Raw genomic sequence first — 8,584 nt, 5'->3', positions numbered from 1 at the left:
CTGAAAATGACATTTCCGCTTCTTCCAAAATGAAGAATTTATTTAGAATTTGGGAAAACATCAAAGTATATGAAAACCTCTACAATGATTCTTAAATAGCATATAATTATCTTTTAGAAACCTTACTGATTCTTTCTTCCTATCTCAAGATATAACAAAAAAACCTACTATTTTGCGTCGTTGTAAAATCTCTCTCTCTCTCTCTCTCTCTCTCTCTCTCTCTCTCTCTCATCTCTCTCTCTCTCTCTCCTCGCTCCCCCTCCTCTGTCGCTCTCGCTTTCTACAAATTATCGCAATCTTCAAATTATCTCCATGCAAATCGGCTATTCGTTTTAAATATTCTTTGAAACCGCGGAGATCACAAAAAGCTTTGAAAGGCAACCTTCTGCTTATCGTCTACCACGGAATGCCCTATGAGATTTAGTCTCATTGTCAATATTATACGAATTCGGATCGCTCTCAGCAGCGCGCGCAATTATACTACCAAATCTTTTTGGTGTGTAAGTGTGTGGATGTAAAACCGCTAGGCGCTTTTCTTCGCTCTCTCTCTCTCTCTCTCTCTCTCTCTCTCTCTCTCTCTCTCTTCTCTCTCTCTCTCTCTCTTCTCTCTTTTTTTTTTAATTTGAATAACAACCATCTTTTAATTTGTTTCACTAAATATATCACAAACTGCCGGTGGCTAATGCAGCTTTCGAGCTTTCGCTAAACGCGGCAACCGTTAATCGTAAAAGCTTCTAAACGTTGCGCGTGCGCCGCCTACCAATATCGAGAAACGCGTTAAGCGTTTAGCGTTCAACGCGAAAGCAACCACCGGAAAAATATAACGTTAAGGGATTACATGTTAATAGTTACATCACTGTCGGAAGACGCAGCGACCCGAAGGATCGTCAGGACACCTGTACTCGCGTATCCAGAAAATCCTTCGTCCTCGTCCCCAACATACGGTTAGTTTAAGTGTCGAACTAGTAATTTTTTTTCGTATATTATGCTGCCACAGAAAATTCTCTTTATTCTTAAAGTGTAAATATCTTTATAAATTCATGACCTTAAGTATTATGTGATCTTTAACCTTTTTTTTCCTTTTTTTTATTATTTAATCTTACAGATTCCCGATAGATTCATTTCAATTTACGTCTTTACGTTTTATTTCGCTGTTCATTTTTTTTATTTTTTTCTTTTTGTTCTCAAAAACTTGTAGTCAAGGGGGGGCGACCGTGTTTTTATTACGTTCAGAGGAGCAATACGGCAGGTATAGGGATTAGAGAGCCATCTTTGTAAGATGAAACGTAACGTTGAATCACTTTTCTCTTCAATGATAAAAACACCGGAAAAACAATATTGCGAACAAAGTCTCACATTTACGATATCAAGGGGAAAACACGTTGATGGGAAAGTAAGCGTCGTAAGAAAGAAACTTCAGGGATGATATACTAATCGAGCAGCAGCGATAGTAGTCACTATCGATTAAAAGAGACCGCGATTCAACATTAAGATCCAATTACACGTACATGAAATATAATAACAAATTAACAAATCAAAGAGAGAGAATAAGATTATTCTTTTTGACGTAATTAAATCTTTTGTATTATTTTTTTCACCAATTTCAACTTTTCACTTCTTGCCACGGCACACATCACTGAAAAATTTCGACCACACTTTTACATTTCGATACTCGTGACGTGAGCCCAACTTGAAACAAAGAAAACGCCAGTCGCTCTTAAGTCGACAGCAAAAGAACTATCGTGAAACATGAAAGAAGATGCAGCACATAGCAATACAGATAACGATATATATCGTCTGTTAAGCGAGCTGATTTCTAACGACGCGCGCAATTCGCAACAGGAAAATCCTCTGTATGCATATACATAGTTATCCTTAGCGTGATATTTTGGATTATGGCGAATGTCTACTTGTGTGGATGGGGGTCGAACGTATTATTATCTAAAACATTATATAACGTATATATTTATATATATATGTATATATATATGTATATATGTGTGTATTTGTATAGCTGTATGTATATGTATATGGTGAGTACACGTATGTATGGGTATGTTTTTGTGTGCATGTTTACACGCGTGTAAGTAGGGGTTGGAGGATCTAAGAAGCATCTCGCAAGAGGCGCAAAGCAAGCGGGGCGGAGCGGAGGGTGGGTGGGTGGGTGGGGGGGGGGGGAGAAGAAACACGCTCGATTTCGATTAATCGACTTCAAACACGGAGATGACAACTCGCGAAGATAATAAGAGGTTGAAACTCGGATCTATAATTTAAATGTCGATCCGGAATAAAACCAACTCTTGTGCTACACTCTAATATATATTATACTTGAAAATCGTTGATTAAAATGCAGTTTACAATTGTATCTCGCAAGCCGTAAGTAATACGTAGGTATATCTTCTATACGAACTAGTATTAAAGTTAATCACTAATAGACCCTTTTACGCGGTCGGACAAACGGAGTATTCTAGTACGGGCTAGGCGGAGGTGGGGGGGTGGGGGATGGGGGGGAGGGGCGGGAAACATTTTGGACGCTTTTCTTTTCGATTTCGAGCCGAAGACGCATACGAACCAAAGTTTTCCAAGGGCAAGATATCTTCGGCTACAAGGTCTGCTTCCAGCGAAATAGAATATTTTCCGTAAGAGCGTGCCTCCTAAGTAAGTCCGTCTCAGAGATCTCGAAAGAAGCGTGTTCCGCTTTGTTCATTCAGTGTTTCATCTTGAATACTCTACTTCATCTAGGTCATTGTATATAATACGTTCCTGTATAATATTATAGAGATACTAAGCGTTACTAATGCGAGATTAAAGAATCATTCTCTCCCTTTCTCTCCCTCTCTCTCTCTCTCTCTCTCTCTCTCTCTCTCTCTCTCTCTTTCGCTCGCAGGTAAAGGGACAAGAGGGGAAAAGCCGCGGGGACAGCATGAAAAGCAAAGAAACAAAACGAGGATACAAAAATGTCCGCGGACTACTCCTGAGATCTCTCATCGCGGCGAATCGACGGAATCGCAAGGAAGTAAGTCCTGCAAAAAGACAATTACAGCAATTACTATCTACTAAAGCCTGTTAAGCCTATGCTGATACACCGACATGCAATTAGTTCGTTAAGACTCTCGTCCTAAGTCGCGGGCTACTAGACGTACTACTAGATGTTAATAACCTAATTCAAAAATATTATATAGTCTTCGTTAGCTTAGTCAAAAAGTTAATATCCGTCAACATTGAACTACAATGTCAAGGCTCTTTATCTAAGAAAGTCGCTTAAGTCGCTTCTTTTTCATTTTCATTTTATCTAGATAGAATTTCTCTCATAACGTTTGCAAATATAAGTTTAATTGTTTATCGGGGCATTCCTCTGTCTCAGTTGGCAATCTTTAAAAGTCTGCTGCGTGACACATGCGACTGGGGATGACACCCCCCCCCCCTCCCCCACTGCTGTTCTTCGTGCCAAAATATGTTTTTCCTTTCAGTTGCTCTTTTTCTTACGTTCGACCTCTCTATACGCCAGCTGGAGGAAAATCGCCCACATGCTCGGGGAAAAAAGTCTGTATACATATATGCAATGGTACTCTGAATAAAAGGAACTCTCTTGAAGAATCGCGTACAGCATCGAGGGAGCGATTGCTCAATCTCGGAATGTGTTCACATGCATGTAAACACGTATATACCTACGTATATGCGTAGGTATATGTATGTGAAATAACATCCGGCTGCATGTTCTCATCCATTTTATCTCGTTTCCGTTCCTTCCACCTATGTGTTGTTTCTCTTTCTCAAAACATTTTTTTCCCTAATTTTCGCTTTTTTTAATTTTCGTAACTTGTCACTACGTGCGAACGGTCAACGTGTCAACAGGGAAAACCACCCACACGCAAAAATCAAAATGTTTCTGCAGAGAAATCCAGTAATATTGCCATAATTATTTCATCACACATATTTTTTATATTTAATATTAATACTAATTATGCAAGACAAACAAACTGTGACAACTAAAAAGATTGCTTGCCTCCATTTAAATGCTGTATCATTGTAGATTTATTGTAAAAAAAAATAAAAAAATTATGTTAAAAGGTGAAAAAAAAAATAATTATTAAAACCAGGTTTTATGTTGAAGTTTTTATCATAAAATTAAATATAAATTTAATGTTAGATATATATGTTAATTATTAAGTTAGTATCATGTTACTGATCCAAAACTACAAACATTTTATTTTAATTTCTATAAATATTCTTCTAGAAAAACAATATATAAGTTTTGTTATTAATAATCTTCACTTAAATTTTTTTTAAAGTATTATAAATATATAACATAAAAATTATTAAATAAATTTGACAACCCTCAACTATATTTTTCGTTATCTTACAAAACTGACCTTATTTTTTTCCATATATTTATTCGTACTAAATATTTTTCATCAAATTTTTCAAAAAATTAAATAGTGCTTTAAAATTCTATTTATGCAATATTAAGATTTTCTATTTAACAGCGATTGATCCTTTTTTATTTTTTTCTTTCGTATTTCTCAATTTTGCTCGAAATTACTTGGTTAATCTATTAGATAAAATGTGTTGACAAAAATCAATCTCTATTCGATTGAATAAGAAAACAAAAAGTTTATATAGCACAATTTATCTTTCTCAATGTGATTTTTCTTCTAAACATCGTATCATTTATATCGGAATATTATAAAAAAAAATATTGCGTTGTTACGTGGACCGAAATAACGAAATCCCTATTTTTATACGAATTTCGTATAATTTTAGACACGTAACTGAGTTGAATAATCGTTGACGGACAATCCGATCAAGCAAATTAATCGCTTAAACAAACGGGTTTTTCCATTTCGGCCAAATAATCGTAACGAATTGCATAACTATAAATCGGAGTGGCAATCAACTGATTTCTCTGCAGAGTAAAAATATGTTTCACGCGTTTCACTCTCTCTCTCTCTCTCTCTCTCTCTCTCTCTCTCTCTCTCTCTCTCTCTCTCTCTCTCTCCATCTCTCCCTCCAATCCATTCAATAGACCTAATCTTCTTCACCTCCTCTCTTATTTTCATTTTCTTTTCCTAGCAGAGTCAAAAATGCGTAGCGCGCAAGAAGCTAGGTAGGTACACACGAGCATATCTGGCCAACGAACGGTAGAACGCATGAGAATAGAATCGAGCATTTGTCATTTTTGTTCTCGCAATCATATCGAGACATATTTCGCATAATAGAACATATACTTGAAAGAAATGCTCCAATTTCGACGCAACGGTAGACGCCGGGCAATAATTGCCCGTTAATTTTCAATCAGCTGCCAGCAGAGCATCTAACGACGTGACAAACTTTTATCTCCGAGTAATCGCGCTTTCTCATGCGATCCAGCGGTCCACTCGTTGGCCATTGCAAAGCGGCATTCTGTCGTTAAGCGGCAGCATATATAAATCACCTGCCGAATTCGATGCGGCTGCGCGAAAGCGATGCGTTTCTTCGTCGGTTTCCTCTCAGACTCGACGGCCCCGCGGGAGGCGTCTCGAACGACGTCGAAACGACGCCGAAAACGGCGCTCGGACGCGACGCGGCGCGGCGCGGCGCGGCGCGGCGGCAGCAAATTCGCGCCGGCAAACTTTTTACTCGATTACGAAATAATTGTTTTTGCTTTGTGATCGCTTGCTGCAGCAGCTAAAACCCTTGACTCAAGTTGGGAAGCTCAAACTCCAGTGGATTTGTCACAATGTTTTTTTCACCGTGTTTTCATTGTCTTCTTTTTTTTTTTTCTCTCTTATCTTTTCATTATGTTATACAGGTTGTGTATCGCTTTTTTTAGAATGACTCTCGTGGTATTTGCAAGTCCGCAAGTCGGAGTAGCGCTTCGATTCTTCTTTCGTTTTTTGTGTTTCGCTTTTTTTCTTTTTTTTTCCTCACCTCATCCGTATAATTATATCATTAATTATAATATTCGTTTATATATATTTATATATATATATTGTGTGTGTGTGTGTGTGTGTGTGTGTGTGTGTGTGTGTTTCTACTAGAAGTTTTGGTATTAAAGGGAAAGACGGGTAGTACTGTCCGACGTAAATTTCGCGCTCTTAGATGCGTTGTCTGTATGTGACCGTTTTTTCGTTTTTTTTTTTCTCTTCCTTTGCTTTGTTATCTAAACTAACTAATTCTTCGTTTAGCGATTAGAGAGGAAAATCCGTTCGAAAATAAGCCGAAGGCGGTCGTTTCCCGGTCCGTTTCTCTCATTCTCGAGCGCGTCGGGATTATCGGAGCCTTAACGAAGCGAGACCGTCGCGAGACGACACGAAAGGAGGAGTCGTAACGATAACTTCTCGAAGGACTTTGCTCGTCTAAACATAGGCCGAGCGGCTGGCAGCGAGTGGGACGAATCTGAATATCGTTCCTGCTCTCTTGGTGTCTCTTTTCATACGTGAAGACATAGCAAAATGGAGTTTCTAGTTTGCAGTTTTACCGATACCAAAGAAGAAGAAATATCCCCGAAGACGAGGGGACTCCGGGCTCTCTAAGAGAAAGTATCGAGTATACTCTAAGTGGAATCACAATTGAAAATATTTTCGCTCTCCTCTTTGTGGTGTCATTGAATCACTTAAATGGACATTCATCGATTATTGTACTTAATTTTATATAATATAACGTATGTATTTCTCTCTTTCTCTCTCTCTCTCTCTCTTTCTCTCTCTCTCTCTCTCTCTCTCTCTCTCTCTTTCTTTTTCTCTTTCACTCACTCACTCGCTCTTTCTTCACTCTCTCTTTCTCTTTCTCTTTCTATGCGTGTCTAATTAAATCTATATACATACTAAGTATGGGCACGGAGGAACTCGTTCTTATATCTTTCCCATTCACTTCAATAAATTTACATGTATATTCCCCTTGAGTTGCGTTTACAGTGGTTCCTATCGCATACTCAATAATACTCTGAGAGAAGACGAAAGGTAAATAATCAAAATTATAAACATACGAATTGTCATGTCATTACGAACAGCGTGTAAAGAAGCGCCGCAGTATCAGAAAGAGAAGAAAAGTATTATTAAATGATTTCGAACACATGACTAGAATCACAGTGTCGAGAGAGAAAAGTATTTTATATTGATAAAAGGAAGGAAAACGTTGAGAAAGTCAATACTAAAATTGAAACGATTCGTCGCAAAGGTACATGCAAGTACATGCAAGTTATAAAATGAATTACTGTATGTAACACGCGTATAAAAAGCGTCCTTTCCGCTCGTCCACATGGATTTGTTTAACAAACAATTTGAATGACGCAATTCGATGACGTTTCTAGAACCCTCAGTACTTTTATTTTGTCTACGCTAATCTCTCGAGAGAGAGTCACTTGTCACGCAAATAATACTATTTTTATGTACACGAGTAATTTACAAAGTTGAACTTCCAGCTATATCTCGCGCCTACCTGGCAGCCTCGGATCTTTCCCTTCTAATACCAAAGGTGTATAATCTGTATTTCTTTTTGCTTTGATAAGAGTGTCCTTTGATTCTTAAATGCTGTACAGGAACATTTACTTGCTTAACTCTTTAATCACTCCTTTAATATTTTTTTATTTATCATTTTCATATCCGTAGGCTTATACTTATTTTGTTGTTAGAGTACTTTGTTATATTCCTAAATTTCGTTTTTCTCTTTAAATAATTACACTATCGTCAAAGTGTGATCGATGAAACGATTAAACTATTAATCCGTCAACTAAATTTAAAAAAAGAATATGATATATATATTTAATGGTACAAAAAGAGAGAGAAGTTCGTGAAGGATCCTGTCCCATCATCATGACTAGTTCAAAAGTGCATTTTTCATTTCGCAATATGTTTTTCGCAATATATATGAATATAGGGTCATATCGTGTGTCGTTGGTCGGGAAAGTTGGTGTAAGCCTCTCCTGGACGGTAAAATGTCTTTCAAGCATTGCCATGCGCATTTGTAAATGTTGGCGTGAAATTCGTAGTCTTGCGCTGATCGCTTGACTTGAAAATTAGATTCTAAGAGCGAATTCTCTCGAGTGAGCAACCAGTCTTCGAGACATTTTCGAAGAAATTAGGTCCGCAAGCGTGCCTTAACATTAATATTTTCGACGTATATATGTATACCTTGTAAAAAAATATTGTTCGGAATATTTTTTTTTTCTGGACGCGAAAATGTATCGTTTAAATTGTAAACCGTAGAAAGAAATGAGATTCGCAGACGCGAATATGTGTATACATATATATATACACACATATATATATATATATATATATATATATGCAAAGTGCACGCGTAATCGTAAGGTGGACAATGGCTTGAGAATGGCTTTAAAGATGCAATTAAGCGTGCACGCAAAAGAGCCATCATGAAGAATGCATTTAATGACGAAAGACTCGATCGATGGAGGGTCCTTCACGGAGAAAAGTAATAATAATGAATAATTATTAGATAAGATATTAAAGAATATTAACGCAACAGAGTTAAAGTATTTTTACGAAGGGTATTTACGCGTATATTACGAAGACTGAAACAACGTATATAAACTTATTCCCTATTCGATCGTGTAAACTTATACACCGGCGATCCGGCGGATCGA

The sequence above is a fragment of the Pogonomyrmex barbatus genome, unplaced genomic scaffold, assembly GCF_055798465.1.
Source record: "Pogonomyrmex barbatus isolate J1 unplaced genomic scaffold, ASM5579846v1 scaffold21, whole genome shotgun sequence".
NCBI classification, from domain to species: Eukaryota; Metazoa; Arthropoda; class Insecta; order Hymenoptera; family Formicidae; genus Pogonomyrmex; species Pogonomyrmex barbatus.
The sequence above is the reverse complement of the archived record's forward strand: the minus strand, read 5'-3'. Positions refer to the sequence as shown.